We start from the raw sequence: 20,113 nt of genomic DNA on the forward strand, positions 1-20,113 counted from the left end.
ACAATAACTGATATTTATTGGGCTGACACTCACTGTGTACCAGATCCTCTATTAAGAGTTTACATGCAGTATCTCAATTCTCACAAACAACCCTATGATTCTATTATTATCTTTATGAGGCTCAGAGAGGTTAAATGATTTGCCTAAGGTAATACAGTAGTATTTCAAACTCAGCCAGTTATTCTGGCTCCAGAACCTGTTTTGTTAATCAGTCTTCTACATTGTCTGCATGATTATGTAGGTTCACTACCGAACAGGTTAAGTCTGAAAAGGTCTACTGCCAAAGGAAGAACTCCTGCGGACCTTAAATACCTACCTTCCTGCACCTGGTGTTTTCTCCTCTACTTGATCCTAGCTATAGCTAGCAGGTCCTGACAATAATAGGGACCTAACCCAGTATTAAATATAGCAGTAAGATGATCTTCTGGCTGTTGTATACCATCCTCTTGCTACCAGATCCCTTAGAACTCTGTATTTCAAACTCCTATTCATCCCAAGACATTTTTCAAAGCACTTATATCTAAACATATTTTTGTTTCCCTAGTTTTTTTTTTACAGAGCATCTCACATGAAGGAGGCATTTAATGTATTTGTGGATAATCATGGGATCATCGTCTCATTTGATGTTTTAAATAAACCTACTAGCTGGGCAGGTATTATTCCTTGCTACAGTTAAGGAAAAGATGAACCAGACTAATGTCTAGGTGACAAGAAGCCTAGACTCTAGGCTAAGGTGTGTCCAATTCATCCAGTCTCAGATCCATTTATCTAAACTGAGATGTGTCCAATTCAATCTGTCAACATACTATTGACAGATTAACTTAAAACAATTGGACTAATCCTGAACACCTTAAGGCCAGGCACCTTAGATACTGATTATCAAAATGAGTTAAACCCTTTTATAATAATCCCCTACTTAAAACCCCCAGATAGTTCCTTATTCCCTTTCAGATCAAGTCCAAGCTCTTCTTCTGGCCTTCAGATCCTCCATAGTTTATTTATTTATTTCCTTTTTTTTTTTAAATTTACTTTTGTCTGCATTGGGTCTTTGTTGCTGTGTGCAGGCTTTCTCTAGCTGTGGCGAGTGGGGGCTACTCTTCATTGCGGTGCACGGGCTTCTCATTGTGGTGGCTTCTCTTGTTGCAGAGCATGGGCTCTAGGTGTACTGGCTTCAGTAGTTGTGGCATGTGGGCTCAGCAGTTGTGGCACATGGGCTTAGTTGCTCTGCGGCATGTGGGATCTTCCCAGAACAGGGCTTGAACCCACATCCCCTGCATTGGCAGGTGGATTCTTAACCACTGCACCACAGGGGAGGTCCCAGATCCTCCATAATTTAAATCCTACTGTAATCCAGCCATTATGGCATATTATTCTCAACTCCATCCCTTCTCCAACACAATCGGTGTAAATATTTTTTACCCATTCTCCCAAAACAAATCCTTGCCATAATTAGGTGGTTTCTATCCTGTCCTCCTATATCTGAGTCTCCCTCTCCTCTCTGTTCAAATTATTCCTTCTCTGAGACAAAATTACACAGTTATTTTTATCCAGGTTATCCACGTATAAAATATTTTCAAGGCCTGGTTCAGCTCTTTCATTAATTAAAAACTCTACAGTGTTTTCACATACATCCTCACTTGATTCTTACTGAAATTCTGTGTATAGGTAAATAGAGCTAGCTGGGATTATCAGCTTCATTTTATCGGTGTGGAAATTGAGGCTCAAAAATTAAGGGACCTGCCCAAGCTTACATAGCAAGTGTCAGAGTTAGGATTTGAACTGAGGCCTTCTGATTAAGTCCAATGATCAATTCCTGGTTTATAGTATGCTATGACTCTTTTCTAACGCCTTTAGAATTTATTTATTTATTTTTTAAAAAATATATTTATTTATTTATTTTTGGCTGCGCTGGGTCTTCGTTGCTGCATGCGGGCTTTCTCTGGTTGAGGTGATTGGGGGCTACTCTTCGTTGCGGTGCATGGGCTTCTCATAGTGGTGGCTTCTCTTGCTGTGGAGCACGGGCTCTACGCGCGTGGGCTTCAGTAGTTGCGGCTCGCAGGCTCTACAGTGCAGGCTCAGTAGTTGTGGTGCACAGGCTTAGTTGATCCGCGGCATGTGGGATCTTCCTGGACCAGGGCTCGAACCCGTGTCCCCTGCATTGGCAGGCGGATTCTTAACCACTGTGCCACCAGGGAAGTCCCTCCTTTAGCATTATAATCTGTATTGTTATTCAAGGTCTTATTCTCTATTTTATGTCACATATGCCACATAATTTATCTCTCTGCTGAAGCAAATCACGTACAGTAACTCTCTTTTGTGGACTTCATAGAGCCTAGTACAGTGCCGGGCAAGTCATAAGCATTAAATATATTCTGGTTTGGGCTTCCCTGGTGGCACAGTGGTTGAGAGTCCGCCTGCCGATGCAGGGGACGTGGGTTCGTGCCCTGGTCCGGGAGGATTCCACATGCCGTGGAGTGGCTGGGCCCGTGAGCCATGGCCGCTGGGCCTGCGCGTCCGGAGCCTGTGCTCCGCAATGGGAGAGGCCACAACAGTGAGAGGCCCGCGTACAAAAAGAAAAAAAATATATATATATATATATATTCTGGTTGGTTGATCCTTTACCCCACACCCCACTATATTCTGCTTAGGGCTCTAGATAAATATTCCCTGAAGGAATCAATATGTTAATGACAGAGGGTCTCTCTCCCTGGGAGCTCTTGATATGGGGAGAAATCCCTAGGACTCCTTTTCATTGCCTCATCTTTCTGCTGCCTCTTGCTCTTTGGGTAGATGCCTCCTTCATACAGAGAATACAGCAGAGGGCCTGGAACACAATCCAGTATGTAAGGGTTTTATTTTTATTTTCAAGCCTGCTCTAGACTTTCAGGAGCCAAAAGTTCAAATCGCAGCAGGATTGATTCAGCCCTTTCACAAGCAATTTAGTACTATGCAGTTTGTTTAGACTGATCAAGTTTCCAGGCCCTGGCTGAGCAGCATCATTATCTCTCCAAGCTTTCATGTATCAGCTTCCCTGGCCATATTTCACTTTCCATGTCTTTCTTCTCTGAAATCAGGTGAACACGCAAAATTACACAGTTATACACAATTTTGTACTTTTCAACAACCTTCAAATATCTTCATGGAATTTAAATACAATACAGGAAGTTTTTTTCTTCTTTTCCCTGCCTCAGGCAAAAATCAAGAAGGATGCAAAAGTTATACTCCTCAATTCTCAGTAGAAAGGGGGTACTCTGTATCATTCTTCAGCTAGTACATCAACTAACTGAGAAGAGATATGGTATTGCTCGATTCTATTCAATCCACCTCAGCTGGAGGCCAACTGGACAATGGATCTTAAGTGAAATGAAAAATACTTTGCCAGGGGAAAAGAAGGCTAGGTAGCAACTCTTTCTCTTAATGTTTAATTGTGAAATATTTCAAACATACAGCAAAGAACAGAGAGGATAACACACAGCCAGATACTCAGTAGACAGCAGGATCACGTTCTAACATTTTACTCTTCAGATTTTAAAACATTACAGTCGAAGCCCCCTGTGAACTTCTCTATGAGCACTTTTCCCTTCTTCTAGGCATGTAACTACTCTCCTGAATTTGGTGTTCATCTTTCCATTCATGTGTTTATATTATGCATGTGGAATATTTTTCTTTAATATAAAACTCATTCAGAAAATTACAGCTTATAAGCATTGAACTTTAAAAATTTTTTTTAAGGTTGCTATATAAAATACACATAAGAGAGTAAATAAAAACGTTTTCCTGCTTAAAAACTTGTAGTCCATGGGCTTCCCTGGTGGCGCAGTGGTTGAGAGTCCGCCTGCCGATGCAGGGGACACAGGTTTGTGCGCCGGTTTGGGAAAGTCCCACATGCCGCGGAGCGGCTGGGCCCGTGAGCCATAGCCGCTGAGCCTGCGCGTCCGGAGCCTGTGCTCCGCAACGGGAGAGGCCACAACAGTGAGAGGCCCACGTACCGAAAAAAAAAAAAACTTGTAGTCCAGGGATGGATAGATGAGCAGATATATGATAAAGCCAATATAGCAAAACGTTAATTGTGAATCCAGGGGGGATGTGTATTTGAGTGTTTACTGTATACTTCTTTCAACTTGCTTGCATGTTTACATTTTTTTCCTTTAATTTTATTTATTTATTTTTGTCTGTGTTGGGTCTTCATTGCTGTGTGTGGGCTTTCTCTAGTTGTAGCGAGTGGTGGCTACTCTTCGTTGCCGTGTGCAGGCTTCTCATTGCTGTGGCTTCTCTTGTTGCGGACCATGGGCTCTAGGCATGCGGGCTTCAGTAGTTGCGGCACATGGGCTCTAGAGCGCAGGCTCAATAGTTATGGCACATAGGCTTAGTTGCTCCGCGGCGTGTGGGATCTTCCTGGACCAGGGCTCGAACCTGTGTCTCCTGCACTGGCAGGCGGATTCTTAACCATGCCACCAGGGAAGCCCTACATTTTTTTTTTAATAATAAAATATTAGGGCTTCCCTGGTGGCGCAGTGGTTGAGAGTCTGCCTGCTGATGCAGGGGACATGGGTTTGTGCTCCGATCCGGGAAGATCCCACATGCCGCAGAGCGACTGGGCCCGTGAGCCATGGCCGCTGAGCCTGTGCGTCCGGAGCCCATGCTCCGCAACGGGAGAGGCCGCAACGGTGAGAGGCCCGTGTACCGCAAAAAAAAAAAAATAATAATAATAATAAAATATTAGGAAAAAAACCCCGAAAATCTCTAGTTCATATTTTGTCTAAAAATCTCAGTGAGGAAGGACATCAACTGGTTTCAGATGCTTAAGGATCTAGTATACTTACAGAAAACAATTATTAGGCTTGATAGTCTAATTACTATTCAAGCTCTTACTTTATGGTATGTAACAAATAAAAAGAGAAAAGACCAGTTCCTCTAAGATTTATCTTCACAGAGCCACATCTTATAAAGCAGCAATTTCAGCTTTGACCTTTCCATCCTTTTCTGGAGTTCATAAAACAATTTGTTTGTAATCCCTTTCTCACCATGATTTAAGCCCCCAAATGGAAAACTGTTTATGGTTGATAAGCACACCTAATAAAATGAGTGTATTAAAAAATTAGAAGAGCAATACTTTTAAATATTTTTAAAAGATTTTTATAGTCCCTCTCACAAACCTTCTAAATGAACTTATCTCAGGAAAATGCTTTGCTACAAGTTGATCTTGAGAAGAACTAGTACAAAAGACATTCACTGCTGGTAAAATAAATACCACTGTGATATAATATTACACAATAGTACTTTGCCTACTGTTTGAGGTATTTTCATATTTGTATATTATTTTTGCCTGACAATAAGCACACTAATTTTTGTTTTAAGGAAGAGGAAACGGAGTCTCAAAGAATGAATCTACTTGTGTCAAGTCATGCAACCAATACAAACATAGGCCTCCTAACTTCAATACCAGTGCTCTTTTCATGTAACTGAGAACAATGAACTAAAAATCTTTTTGTTTTAGTGGCATTTAAAAAATGACTACATTACCAGAAATTACACTATTTATCATTTGTTTGTAAAGTACTTTACCTTAAGTGGCCTTATTTAATAGTAATTACTCTTTGGGGTCGATATTTTCATAATTTTACAGGTAAAGTAACATATTCAGAGAAAACTAAGCTTAATGAAGACTGTTTTTTTGTTTTTGTTGAGTCTTTTTTTTTTTTTTTTTTTTTTTAGTATTTATTTATTTGGCTGCACTGGGTCTTAGTTGCAGGATCTTTAGTTGTGGCATGTGGGATCTAGTTCCCTGACCAGGGATTGAACCCGGGCCCCCTGCATTGGGAGCATGGAGTTTTAGCCACTGGACCACCAGGGAAGTCCCATGAAGACTTTTAATTATAGCATACTGCCTTCCAAAAGGAAGGTCCTTCAAGGAAAAGGATTATGCTGGGTTAAAAACAGCAATTCCATTTTGGGAAGTGAGAGATATTGTTGCATCAACACAATTCTTAACAAAAAATTTTTAAGAATAATTGTGTAGTTATTAAAATTATATTTAATTAACATTTTAAATTAGAATTTAAAATATGTACAAGCTGACTTTTGAAAACTGAGCAAATAAAAAGATATGATAAATGATTGTCAAAAATAAAGTCAGTGAAATTTACTGATTGCTGAACACTGCTTATAATTATAGTCCTTTTTAAATCATAGAAAATAAATTTTGGGCTTTGTGTGTGAGCCTAGTGAGAGATTTAGCTAACAGTGAATGAATTACAGTTAAAGAGTTATTTTCTTCTTATAATATTACCAGGTGTAATTTATTCTAGATATTACTGGAACAGAAGTGGATGATTAAATATGATGTTACAGTTAATTAAACGGTAATAAAAACATAGCCTCCCCCCCCTCCCCCACCCCATTCTGAAACTCTTACAGCTGAATGTAATCCAAAGTGGCACCTAAATACACATTTAAAAGTTAATTCTTTCAGGGGCTTACCTGGCGGCACAGTGGTTGAGAATCCGCCTGCCAGTGCAGGGGACACGGGTTCAAGCCCTGTTCTGGGAAGATCCACATGCCATGGAGCAACTAAGCCCGTGTGCCACAACTACTGAGCCTGCGCTCTAGAGCCTGAAAGCCACACTACTGAAGCCCACATGCCACAACTACTGAAGCCCGCATGCCTAGTGCCCATGCTCTGCAACAAGAGAAGCCATTACAATGAGAAGTCCGCATACCACAACAAAGAGTAGCCCCCGCTAGCCGCAACTAGAGAAAGCCTGCGTGCAGCAACAAAGACACACAGCCAAAAATAAATAAATAAAATAAATTTATTAAAAAAAAGTTAATTCTTTTTTTTTGCGGTACGCAGGCCTCTCACTGTTGTGGTCTCTCCGGTTGCGGAGCACAGGCTCCGGACACGCAGGCTCAGCGGCCATGGCTCACGGGCCTAGCCGCTCCGCGGCATGTGGGATCTTCCCAGACCGGGGCATGAACCTGTGTCCCCTGCATCGGCAGGCGGACTCTCAACCACTGCGCCACCAGGGAAGCCCAAAAGTTAATTCTTTCAAGAAGAAATTTCGTCACTTAAAAAAAAAAGCACACAAATACCTGTCTTTGTGGGCTGTAAGTGTTCTTTGTAAAGATGCAATCCCTGTTTAAAGGCATCTTAATTCTGCACAGCCACCCCATCTCCAAAGAGCAATATTGATATCGGACTATAGAGAGTGATACCGCTTGAATGATGGATGTATTCCATCAAACATTAAGTTCACATCTCTGAAGGGAGTTCAAATTTTGCTCTGCATCAAAAAAAAAAGCCCTTAAGGGGTAGCCACGTTTTCCTCTAAGAACCCTGTTTTTTTACAAAATCTCAAGGGAAAGAGAGTTTTAGTTAGTCAAACTGAAGCATTAACTACGAAAAAATTTCTGCTTACTCTTTTACATGGGCATAATAAGTACTAAGAATCTAGGGAAAATTCTGTAACAATAAAAAAAGGAACCCTAGGAAGCAGAATATTAAATTTCTTATGCTGAACCTTCAAAATAGGGCTTTTACAGTCCTAAATGTTAATTTATGTTTGGACATATACTATACTTATTGATTATATTTTACAGATGGGTAAACAGAGGCATACCAAAACAGTGAATGCCAATTTTGCCAGGTACCATGTTAGTGGGAGATATTCAAAGAAGTATGAGAATATATAATTATATACTAAACAGCTCCCTGTAAAGCAGGGGAGACAGATGAGATATGTGAAAAAAAATGGCCCTCAGTCCACCAAACATGCTTTTTACAGGTTTGCATTTGCAGATGTTGTTCACTTAACGTGAAAAACCTATTCCTCCCCTCCTCTCATCACTACCCAAAGCTGTCTGGTTAATGCTTTTATTCAAGATGCCTTCTGTAAAGGTTATAGTGGGTTATAAATGTTCTTAGTAATAGTAAATAATTTATTGAGCATTTACTGTGTGCTAAGCATCATGCCAAACTATGTAAATGAATGATATCTCATTTCATCATCACGGCAATTTTATGAGAACTGCTAACCAGCATTCACTTTTAAGGAATTTCCTGGAGTAACTGACAGTCTCCATTCTCTCTGTAAAGCATCCTACCATAGTAGCAGAGATGCTCCTGCCTAACAGGTTATTCCTCTCTAGTATGCCTGTTCACTTCTGCTTTTACAAGTTGGATGCTCATCAAGAATATTTGTATTTGTTTTAAGAACTGTTGGTTCCGATGTAGAGAATGGACTTGAGGACACGGGAAGGGGGAAGGGTAAGCTAGGACGAAGTGAGAGAGTGGCATGGACATATATACACTACCAAATGTAAAACAGATAGCTAGTGGGAAGAAGCCACATAGCACAGGGAGATCAGCTTGGGTCTTTGTGTCCACCTAGAGGGGTGGGATACGGAGGGTGTGGGGGGGAGATGCAACAGGGAGGAGATATGGGGATATATGTTTATGTATAGCTGTTCACTTTGTTATACAGCAGAAACTAACACACCACTGTAAAGCAATTATACTCCAATAAAGATGTTAAAAAAAAGAAAAGTGACAGAAACAAATCCTTCTCCCCCCCCAAAAAAAAACCTGTTGGTTCCTATTGCAATCATAATTATATAATTTAATGAAACATTATGTAAACCATAATGAAACTGTATGAATACAGAAATAACATTTCTATGAAAATAAAGTTGGATGCTTTTGAAAAACCTAAAAAGAGAAGAGTTACTTTAAAAATTGCTGTTGAAGGGCGTCCCTGGTGGTGCAGTGGTTGAGAGTCCGCCTGCCGATGCAGGGGACACGGGTTCGTGCCCTGGTTTGGGAAGATCCCACATGCCGCGGAGTGGCTGGGTCCGTGAGCCATGGCCGCTGAGCCTGTGCGTCCGGAGCCTACGCTCCGCAACGGGAGAGGCCACAACAGTGAGAGGCCCACGTACCGAAAAAAAAAAAAATTGCTGTTGAAGCCTCTTCAATAATTGGTGCTGGGAAAACTGGACAGCTACGTGTAAAAGAATGAAATTAGAACACTCCCTAACACCATATACAAAAATAAACTCAAAATGGATTAAAGACCTCAATGTAAGGCCAGACACTATCAAACTCTTAGAGGAAAACATAGGCAGAACACTCTATGACATAAATCACAGCAAGATCCTTTCTGCCCCACCTCCTAGAGAAATGGAAAGAAAAACAAAAATAAACAAATGGGACCTAATGAAACTTAAAAGCTTTTGCACAGCAAAGGAAACCATGAACAAGATGAGAAAACAACCCTCAGAATGGGAGAAAATATTTGCAGATGAAGCAATTGACAAAGGATTAATCTCCAAAATTTACAAGCAGCTCATGCAGCTCAATATCAAAAAAAACCCAACCCAATCCAAAAATGGGCAGAAGACCTAAATAGACATTTCTCCAAAGAATATATACAGATTGCCAATAAACACATGAAAGGAGGCTCAATATCACTGATCATTAGAGAAATGCAAATCAAAACTACAATGAGGTACCACCTCACACCAGTCAGAATGGCCATCATCAAAAAATCTACAAACAATAAATGCTGGAGAGGGTGTGGAGAAAAGGGAACCCTCTGGCACTGTTGGTGGGAATGTAAATTGATACAGCCACTATGGAGAACAGTATGGAGGTTCCTTAAAAAACTAAGAATAGAACTACCATAGGACCTAGCGACACCACTACTGGGCATATACCCTGAGAAAACCATAATTCAAAAAGAGTCATGTACCACAATGTTCATTGCAGCTCTATTTACAATAGCCAGGACATGAAAGCAACCTAAGTGTCCATCGACAGATGAATGGATAAAGAAGATGTGGCACATATATACAATGGAATATTACCCAGCCATAAAAAGAAATGAAATTGAGTTATTTGTAGTGAGGCGGATGGACCTAGAGTCTGTCATAGAGAGTGAAGTTAAGTCAGAAAGAGAAAAACAAATACCGTATGCTAACACATATATATGGAATCTAAAAAAAAAAAAAAAATTGTTCTGAAGAACCTAGGGTCAGGACAGGAATAAAAACGCAGACGCAGAGAATGGACTTGAGGACACGGGGAGTGGGAAGGTTAAGCTGGGTTGAAATGAGAGAGTGGCATGGACATATATACACAACCAAATGTAAAATAGATGGCTAGTGGGAAGCAGCCACATAGCACAGGGAGATCAGCTCGTGCTTTGTGACCACCTAGAGGGGTGGGATAGGGAGGGTGGGAGGGAGACACAAGAGGGGGGAGATATATGTATATGTATAGCTGATTCACTTTGTTATAAAGCAGATACTAACACACCACTGTAAAGCAATTATACTCCAATAAAGATGTTAAAAAAAGAAAAAGAAAAGAGATGAACAGGGTAAGAATTGCTGGTGAAACCAACTGGGATACTATGGGCAGAGGGTATAAGGAGAACCAGCAAAGAATGATGATAAGAAAGCCAAAGGAGGTGAGAACTGCAGAGCAGAATGGTCAATAGTGTCATTTAAGATGGGGATCAAAAATTATTCACTGGCAGTCTTAACAAGAACAGCAGTTTGAGTATTGGAGGGGAAAAAAAGTCAGATTTCATGGGTTAAACAGTGAATGTGAGTTGACAAAGGAGGCAGTAAATACAGACTGTCCTTTCAAAAAATCAAAATCAACTTGTAGTTTGAGGTGAAAACAAGGTTATGGGATGGTATTTTAAAATTATATTTTAATTTCTTTTAGTCTGATAAAGACCTGACCATGTTTATAAGATGAGGGAAACAAGCCAATAGAGAGAGATAAAACATTGTATTTAACCCTATGACAAATTAAAACATTAAATGATAGTCATAATAAATCTTGATAAAGGATACAATATTTAAAGAGTCTAAACTCCATGAAACAGGAATATTTTTACCAAAGGTATAGATGCCAATAAGACCATTAGAATGCTTTGCAGATTAAAAACCTTCCACAAATGTGTTCACATACTTGAACCTTAAAGATCCATATCAAGTTGGCTCAGAAGTCATTTTCCAGAAATTTCTAGAATGGCAGAGAAATGTAATTGTCTGTGTGTGTGTGTGTGTGTGTGTGTGTGAAGGATAATTTAATTTCTCATTCTCGACATCTGCTTGACATCTGAAGAGATCTGCATAGGCTTATTTTCTGCTACACGGCATTAAGAGTTTAATATACCCCCAAATAAATTACAGTATGTAAAAAATAAAAGCCTAGAGTGAGGAGAGATTAGGAGGTAATTCAGTTAATGAGCTTTACGTGGTGGAATCTGGTATTCTGAAAATTGAGCTCCTGCATAGTTACCTTATCGCACACAGTTAAGGGACTTGGAATTTCATATGCAACTTCTGGCTAGCAGGTTATTTTTTTAAAAATAAGAACCATTTCCTCTTTTCAATCACAGGTAAAATCTCCAACTTAAAAATAGTAACACACATGAACTTCTTATTGGCACCATATTTTTAAACTAATTATTTGTAATCTTCCCAAATATGCCTTTCCTATATTCTACGTGGCCTGTATTTTCCTGTCCCAGAGTAACAATTATAAATATTTTATGTGGCTAAAGACGCAGCAGAAACGTATGTGTGTGTGTGTGTGAGAGAGAGAGTGTGTATGTAACGTATATATGTTATAGATCATCCTTTTAACAGAAAGCTTAGAGTTTGGTTTTCTTAAAATTAAGTCATTTGGTATTCTGTAGAATTCACATACCAATCTACCTAAGACAATCACCATTTAACTCAGTTGAATACTAAAAGTGATTTCATTGATTACACGTTCCAGCTGTTAAGAGGAATAGTTTTGCAAAACAAACAAAAAAACACTGGCCTGCCAGTTATATTTAAATTTAGTTGAAAACCTTAATGTATCAACTGCCTTTTTTTTTTTTTTTTTTTTGGGGGGATGAAGAACTAGGCTATAGTGATTCTGAAGGTTTCTGAAATACTGTAAAGATTTACTTGTTTATTATGGACATAAAATTATGATCCTACTTTTAGAAGAGCTCAGTTTATAATAATAAAAAGGAATATTAGTAATAATAATAGTTACCACTTGTTGAGTGCCTATTATTGTGATAGGCACTTAACCTTTATATCTCAAATCCTTGTTTCTGTTACAGAGTTGATGAAATGGGCTCAAAGAGGCTAAGTATCTTTTCCTAAAGCCTGAAAATGGGTGGAAAGTATGGTTCTACAGAAAACTAGTGAGTACCATCTATGTGCCAGAATTTAAGGATACAATCATGAACAAGATATTGTCTTTGCTCTCACTCAGTTTAAGTGGCAAGAACAGACAAGTAATGTATAACAACAGTGTTGGAAGTGCTGTGAAAGAGAAGCAGAGAGTTCCGTTAGAGCATGAGGTGAGAATTTTTCCACTGAAGAGTAAGGATTATTATAAGCAAAGGTGGCTCATAACCAATTATGTGTTTTAAATAGTTTCTAAATTTCCTGATCTTTTGTTTGGTGTGTCGGCAGAACAGCTGTTTTAGGGTTGGTTTAGGTAATCCATAACAGGTCCTTTCTTCTTCCTCCAAATGGGTCCTTGGCTTGGGGAAATTCTCAGTGAATAATTAATACCAGAATAGTCTGCCAGTTATGTTTATTAATACAATCTTTTTGCCTCAGGATGGTGGAATAGCAGTGAGTCAGAGAAGCAAGCAGATGAGCCTGTGTTTAATACATATTCATTGATGAATGAAGCAAGATGATCAGTACCTTTAAACAGGGTTTTACAAATAGCATCCAATGGCTGTGACTTTAGGTAATCATCCAGGGGGAATCAGATTTGACTTACTGACACAGAGATGGGAAGCTCCCATTTCTAATTCAATACTAGGTTTGTACTAAATAAGAACTTTATTGGTATATGAAGTGTGACAATTTTTCTTCTTGTTTTTCCTCAGTAAATGATCTTAATATTATATGATGTAAACGGTGTCAGTCATAGTACAGAGTTAGAGAAATTAGGCTGTGAGTTTGTGAAATTAAAATGGAACAGAAATTACTAGTGAAAGTACATCACTTTATATCTTGCCTTAATACTTGGTGCTTGATATTCATTTAAGCTTTCCTATAAACAATTTTATTTGCATTTTCAACAATCCTATAGGATAGATGGGCAGATGCTATCCTCATTTTACAGACAGACAGGAAGGCTCAAGCAGAAGTGAATTTTTATCCATAGAAATATTATTATAATGAAGATAGAAAAAATAATGTAGTCCAATTCTCTGCCATTACACAGGTATAATAAAAAATATTTGATGCTTATAATTTATATACATTTATATATATTTCCTGTTAAATTACAGTTTGAAAAACAGATGCTGTGCTGGGGTAAGTTTTCACTTTTACTTGGGAAATCTTTTGGTTTTCAGAAATCTTGTTCTCTAATCACCTGATGAAAGTATAGCAAGCATTTTGAACTATCTTTTCTAAAGACTAATAGTCTACAAATAATACTAATATTCAACACATCAGTTCTAATAAACGCTTTACTCATCTTCTGAGATAATTAAATATGAATGTTGAAGTGATATAGAATTTGATGATGGCGGCAATTTGAGAGTTCATTTGAGTTATAATAGGAAATCTTTCTGTAGTGTTTATTTCCTATAAAATATGTTTAACACAAACGCATACAGGTGATACATAAATACATATCTGTAATTTTTCTTACTCTGAAATATGTACTTGTGTGTGTGTATACCCTGTGTGTGTAGATACACACAGGTATGTATATGTAGATATACTTCAGGGTAAGAAAAATCATGAATCTCAGGAGTTCCTACAGTTCATACTGTTTAAACCCATAAGCACAAGAATATCAGAAGGAGAGAAGAAAATAAAAACTTGACCTTATACTGAACTCAGCAGTTCTGATATTAAGTGTTCAGAATAAACCTTTCCTAATAGCCTCTTATCCTTTCATCCAAAACAAATAACTTGTAGTGAACAAGAAAGGAAGTATATTAAATTTATTACTTTTTTAAAGTTTCCTGAAAATTTTCTGGAGGAAGGTAGATTCTAATTTTGGGAACTGCACTGGGAGTATAGAGAAGTAGGGAAAAGGATGGGCAAATCTTTGATTCTTTTTTGTAGGCTACTTTTTTAAAAAATGAAATTAATTATACCTTTTATTCATTTGGGAAAATCATTTTTGGAGAAGGTACCAGCACTACAGAAAGTTAATCATCCAGCCATGAATTACTTTTAAAGACACAAGATGGATTTTTTTATCAAGCTTCCCTAGCTTCAACTCATATTTATCATTCATTTGCTCAGTAATTTAACAATTAGGTAATGCATGCCTACTAGTTGCCAGGGCTTGGCCTGGATCTTGGGAATGTAAAACCAAGGCATGCATGGGAGCCGACGGCATATGAGGGGAGACAAACAAGAGTGTGAAAAATGATGAAGTCCTTCCTTAGAGAAAATTACTATGAACTTTTCAATGTTAATGTTATTCACCAAATTAATATACAACAGACTTGCAAAATTCAACACAGTTTTAAAGTAGGATTAACAGCAAGTACACTTTTTCATGAGTGAGTGAAACTATTTTCTTTTTTTGGATATATAGTTGTCTTTTATTTGTATGTTCTGATTTGTTGTTGTTGATGATGAAAAGAAAAGAAAATCCCTAATATAGTAGCTCTCCTGTCCTGGATGTATGCATTCAAAATCATTCCCTGGGTTTCCTTGGTTGCATTGTTTTTTCTGTAGCTAGGGCCTTATCCTGAGATTATATCACTTGATGGTCTTGCTGAATTAGTAAAGCCAATGCCAAGACAAGTTATCTCTGCCCTTGAGTTCTTCACAACATGGCTTTATTTTTAAATTTTAAACATAATCTGGAGAAAGCTCTTCAAATGCCTCAAAAACTATGGTAAGGGGAAGACAGCAGGGCTAGCAGGACTTTGGAGCATGAGTAGCTTCTAGGATCAGGCTATAGTTAGTAGAATCTACACATCTGCCTGTTTAGACTCCTTCCAGCAGCAGCTTGGTTGGCATAGTTTCTGCCGAGATCCACTGGAGCACTGCTGCCCCCAGCCCTGAAGGTTGAAGGCCAGTTCAGCACTCAGGAAGGTTCTTTTGGTGGTCTTGGCAAAAAGTGATAGCCCAAAGCCCAGAGCCTTCCCAGGGTTGGCCCCTTTCACATGGTCTGCATAAAGAAAGAAAGAAAACGTTGAAGGTGCTCCCTCAAGTGCCACAATTTAGTTAGTCATCAAAGGTTATACATCTATGGAGTAGCCCTCTAATACTTTTGATTTATCTAGATCTGTGAGCTGAATAGGTCTCAAGACCTTGCCTATAAGACATGAGAAAAATACTTCGCCACCTCTAGGAGGCATCCCCATTGCATAGTCTTTAGTTCGAAGATTTCACACATCAATCTCAAACTGTTTCCACACAGGGCTGTGGTCATAAAGAGCCAAGCAAAGAAGGCTTTGGAGGTAACAGCCTCTACTGTGATGGGCACTGTAGTTGTGTTCTATTAACTCACCATAGAAAGGCCTAGTTGATAATAAAAGGGTGCACTAATTTGGTTTACTTCCATTGGAAAACCAATAATTGTTTTGTCCAGCAGCCTTATGACATTGGCTTCAAAATCTCTGAGGCCTGGGTTGGGGTCTTTGGCCTGGGTTTTTTGGACCTTGATGGGATGGACAGACTGATGCAAGAAGTTGCAACACACACGGCTGAAAAAGTACATCTGGATTGTCATGTGGGTGCCATGGAGGTATTGTACCCACATACAGAGCACTGGAGATGATGGTAGTACCTGTGGCTTTCTCTCTCTCTTGCAGCTCATTGACAATGTCTTTTTAAAAGGTTAAACTTGAAAAAGAATATTTGCATAGCACTTTGTGATTACTGAAAGTAGACGTTTTCTTTTAACTCAAAAAGGTACAGAAACATATTGGATTGTGGTTAAAATAAAAAATTCATTGCTATTATCAGTTATTTAATTGTCAGATCTTATAACTTACAGCACTATCTAGTTCTTATAGGGAGATGTCTCCTTGGTTTTAGTAGTTAATACATAAATAATTGTTAATTACTGAGAACTTTTTATTTTGCTAGAGGCATAATTTTACATTTTTAACCTTCCTGTTTGAAGACTCAAGCTTTACCTATAAAATGTTATTGTATATTTGTCAATTATTCCTTAATACAGTTTTTTTTTTAAAGTATCAATTTTAAGGACAACCTAGGAATTTGTCCATTTCATCTAGATTATCCAATTTGTTGGTGTACAATTGTTCATAGTACACTTCTATAATCCTTTTTATTTCTGTGGAATCAGTAGTAATGTCCCCACTTTTATTGCTGATTTTAGTAAATTTTTTTAATAATTTAATTTTATTTATTTATTTATTTTTGGCTGCGCTGGGTCTTTGTCGCTGCACACAGGCTTTCTCTAGTTGCAGTGAGCGGGGGCTACTCTTTGTTACGGTGAGCGGTCTTCTCATTGTGGTGGCTTCTCTTGTTGCAGAGCATGGACTCTAGGTGCATGGGCTTCAGCAGTTGTGGCTCGCAGGCTCTAGAGCGCAGGCTCAGTAGTTGTGGCACATGGGCTTAGTTGCTCCGCGGCATGTGGGATTTTCCCGGACCAGGGTTCGAACCCATGTCCCCTGAATTGGCAGGTGGATTCTTAACCACTGCACCACCAGGGAAGCCCAAGTAATTTTTTTTTTAATTTTATTTTTTGACCACGTGGCATGTGGGATCATAGTTGCCTGACAAGGGATAGAACCCGCGTCCCCTGCATTGGAAGCGCAGAGTCTTAACCGCTGGACTGCCAGGGAAGTCCTGATTTTAGTAATTTTAGTCTTCTCTCATTTTTTCTTAGTCCATCTAGCACCAGAATTTGTCAGTTTTTTTGATCCTTTTGAAGAATGAACTTTCTGTTTCATCAATTATCTCTATTGATTTTCTAGTCTCTACTTCATTTATCTCTGCTCTAATCTTTATTATTTCCTTTGTTGTGTTAGCTTTGGGTTTGGTTTGTTCTACTTTTTCTAGTTCCTTCAGGTGTAAGGTTGGTTTGTTGATTTGAGATCCTTCTTATTTTTCAATGTAAGAATTTTTAGCTATAAGTTTCCCCCTTAGCACTGCTCTTGCTGTGTGTGTCCTGTAAATCTTGGTATGCTGTGTCGTTTTCATTTGACTCTAAGTATTTTCTAATTTCCCTTGTAATTTCTTCTTTGATGCACTGGTTGTTTAAAAGTGTGTTGTTTAATTTCCATAATTTTGTGAATTTTCCCGTTTTCCTTTTGTTACTGATTTCTAACTGCATTCCATTGTGATCTTAGAAGACGCTCTGTATGAGATCTATCTTTTAAAATCTATTGAGACTTAATTTGCGGCCTAACATATGGTCCATCTTGGAAAAAGTCCCATGTGCACTTGAGAAGAATGTGTATTCTACTGTTGTTGGGTAGTGTTCTGTATATGTCTGTTAGATCTAGTTGGTTTATTGTGTTAAGTCTTCTATTTCCTTACTTATCTCTTGTCTGATTGTTCTATACATTATTTTCAGTGTGGTAATGAAGTCTCCAACTATTATTATAGAATTGTCTATTTCTCCCTTCAATTCTGTTTTTGCTTCATACATTTTGATGGTTTGTCATTAAGTGCATAAATGTTTATAACTGTTATATTTTCTTGCTGCATCAAATCTTTTGTTAATATAGAACATCCCTCTTTGTCTCTTGTAACCTTTTTGATTTGAAGTCTACTTTATCTGATAATTAGTACAGTCACCCCTGCTCTCTTCTGGTTACTATTTGCATAGAATATCTTTTTCCATCCTTTTACTTTCAACCTGATTGTGTCTCTGGATCTCAAATAAGTCTCTTGTAGTTGGGTCATGTATTTTTTATCCCTTATGTCAATCTCTGTCTTTTGTTTGAAGAGTTTCATGGACTCATTTACACTTAATTACTGATAAGAAAGGACTTGCTTCTCTCATTGTGCTGTTTATTTTACACATGCCTTAAAGCTTTTTTTGTCCCTTATTTCCCGCATTACTCTCTTCTTTTGTGTTTTGTTGAGTTTTTGTAGTGAAATGTTTAAATTCCTTTCTCATTTCCTTTTGTGTACGTTCTATAGCTAATTTCTTCGTGGTTATCATGGAATTACACTTAACAACCTAAAGTTTTAACACTCTGAATTCAACTTATACCAGCTTAGCTTCAATAACATACAAAAACTCTGTTCCTTTACAGCTCTGTCTCCACTCCTTTCAGTTTCTGATGTCACAACACCATTATTCATTGTGTCCCAAAACATAAACTAATAATTCTTTTAAATGCATTACTCTCTTAAATTATGTATAAAACAAGATTTGGAGTTATAAACCAGAGTTACAGTAACACTAGCTTTTACACTAATCATTGGGGGATTTTTAGTTTAAATGTATTAGTCTCTTAAATCACGCAGAAAACAAAAAGTGCAGTTACAAACCAAGGTTACAATAATACTAGCTTTTATAATTGCCCATGTATTTACCTTTACTGAGATCTTTGTATCTCCATATGGCTTTGAGTTACTATCTGATGTCCTTTCATTTTACCTTGCAGGAAGCCCTTGGGCATTTCCTGCAGGGCAGGTCTAGTGGTCATAAACTCCCTTGGCTTTTATTTATCTGGAATATCTTAACTTCTCTTTCTCTTTTGAAGGGCAGTTTTGCCAAATATAGGATTCTTGGTTGACTGTTTTTTTCTTTTAGAACTTTGAATACATTGGCCAACTGTCTTTTGGCCTCCAAAGTTTCTGATAAGAAAAATTTTGGCCTCCAGATTTCTGATGAGAAATCTGCTGATATTCTTCTTGGGGATCCCTTGTATGTGATGATGCACTTCTTTCTTGATGCTTTCAAGAGTCTTTCTTTGTCTTTGTCTTCTGAAAGTTTTATTATAATGTGTCTCAGTGTGTGTCTCTTTGAGTTCATCTTACTTGGAGTTTGTTGAGCTTCTTTGATATTTATAGTGTCTTTCAACAAATTTGGGAAGGTTTTTGTTGTTGTTGTTGTTGATTTTTGGCTGTGCCACGTGGCTTGCAGGATCTCAGTTCCTGAACCAGGGATTGAACCTGGGCCACTGCAGTGAGAGCCTGGAATCCTAACCACTAGGCCACCAGGGAACACCCAAGTATGGGAAGTTTTTAGCCATTATTTCTTTAAATATTTGCTCTGGCTCTCTCTCATCCTTCCGCGTTTCCCATGATATATATGTTGGTCCTCTTGAGGATGTCCCATAAGTCCCTTAAGTTCTGCTTGCTTTTATTCAGTCCTTTTTCTTTCTATTCCTCAGACTTGATAATTTCCATTGTCCTATCTTCAAGTCTGATGATCTTTTCTCTTGCCTGCTCAAATCTGCCTCTGAATCTATCCAGTGAATTTTTAATTTTAGTTACTGTACTTTTCAGCTCCAGAAGCTCTTTTTTGGTTTCTTTTTAGATTTTCTATCTCCTTATTGACATTTCCATTTTGTTCACACATCATTTTCACAACTTCCTTCACGGTTTCCTTTAGTTCTTTGAACATCTTTAAGATGGTTGTTTTAAAGTCTTTGTATAGTATATCTGCCATTAGATCTTTTTCAGGGATGGTTTCTGCTATTTTTTTCTTTTGAATGGGTCATACTTTACTCTTTTTTGTATGCCTTGTGATTTTTTTGTTGAACAATAATAATGTGGTATTAGTGTGAATCTAATAATGTGGTAACTTTGGAAATCAGATTCTCCACCTTCCCCGGGGTTTACTATTTTTTTGTTATTGTTTTTGTTTTTCTGATTGCTGTAGGCCATCTCTGTGCCAAGGATCAGTCTGAGATATAAGCTTAAGGTCTTCTCAGGTCTTTTCTGAGCCTTTCCCTAGGCATATGTGGACATATTCTAATTTTCCCCCTATATGAGCTGCTTTTGAAGTCCTGTCTTTAATGTCTGACTCCCAAAAGGTGGAAAGGCAAAAAGTGAAGGGGGAGAAAAAAAGGGTGCTAGCCCTTTAAATCCCTGGATGTCACTTCAGCATGAGGGAGAGGGGCTTGCAACAAAGGGGAGAGATGCAGCAATACTGGCTGCCTGCCCCTTT

General features: G+C 38.2%; 1 protein-coding gene and 1 pseudogene across 1 annotated transcript in view; both read right to left on the bottom strand.

Annotated features, from left to right (window-relative positions):
- Nucleotides 1-20,113, bottom strand: part of SSH2 (slingshot protein phosphatase 2) — a 245,163-nt gene that overhangs the window by 116,363 nt on the left and 108,687 nt on the right. The gene's annotated exons all lie outside the window — the stretch shown is intronic.
- LOC132414480 (RNA 3'-terminal phosphate cyclase-like protein pseudogene) lies at nucleotides 14,300-15,389 on the bottom strand (annotated as a pseudogene).

The sequence above is a fragment of the Delphinus delphis genome, chromosome 19, assembly GCF_949987515.2.
Source record: "Delphinus delphis chromosome 19, mDelDel1.2, whole genome shotgun sequence".
NCBI lineage: Eukaryota > Metazoa > Chordata > Mammalia > Artiodactyla > Delphinidae > Delphinus > Delphinus delphis.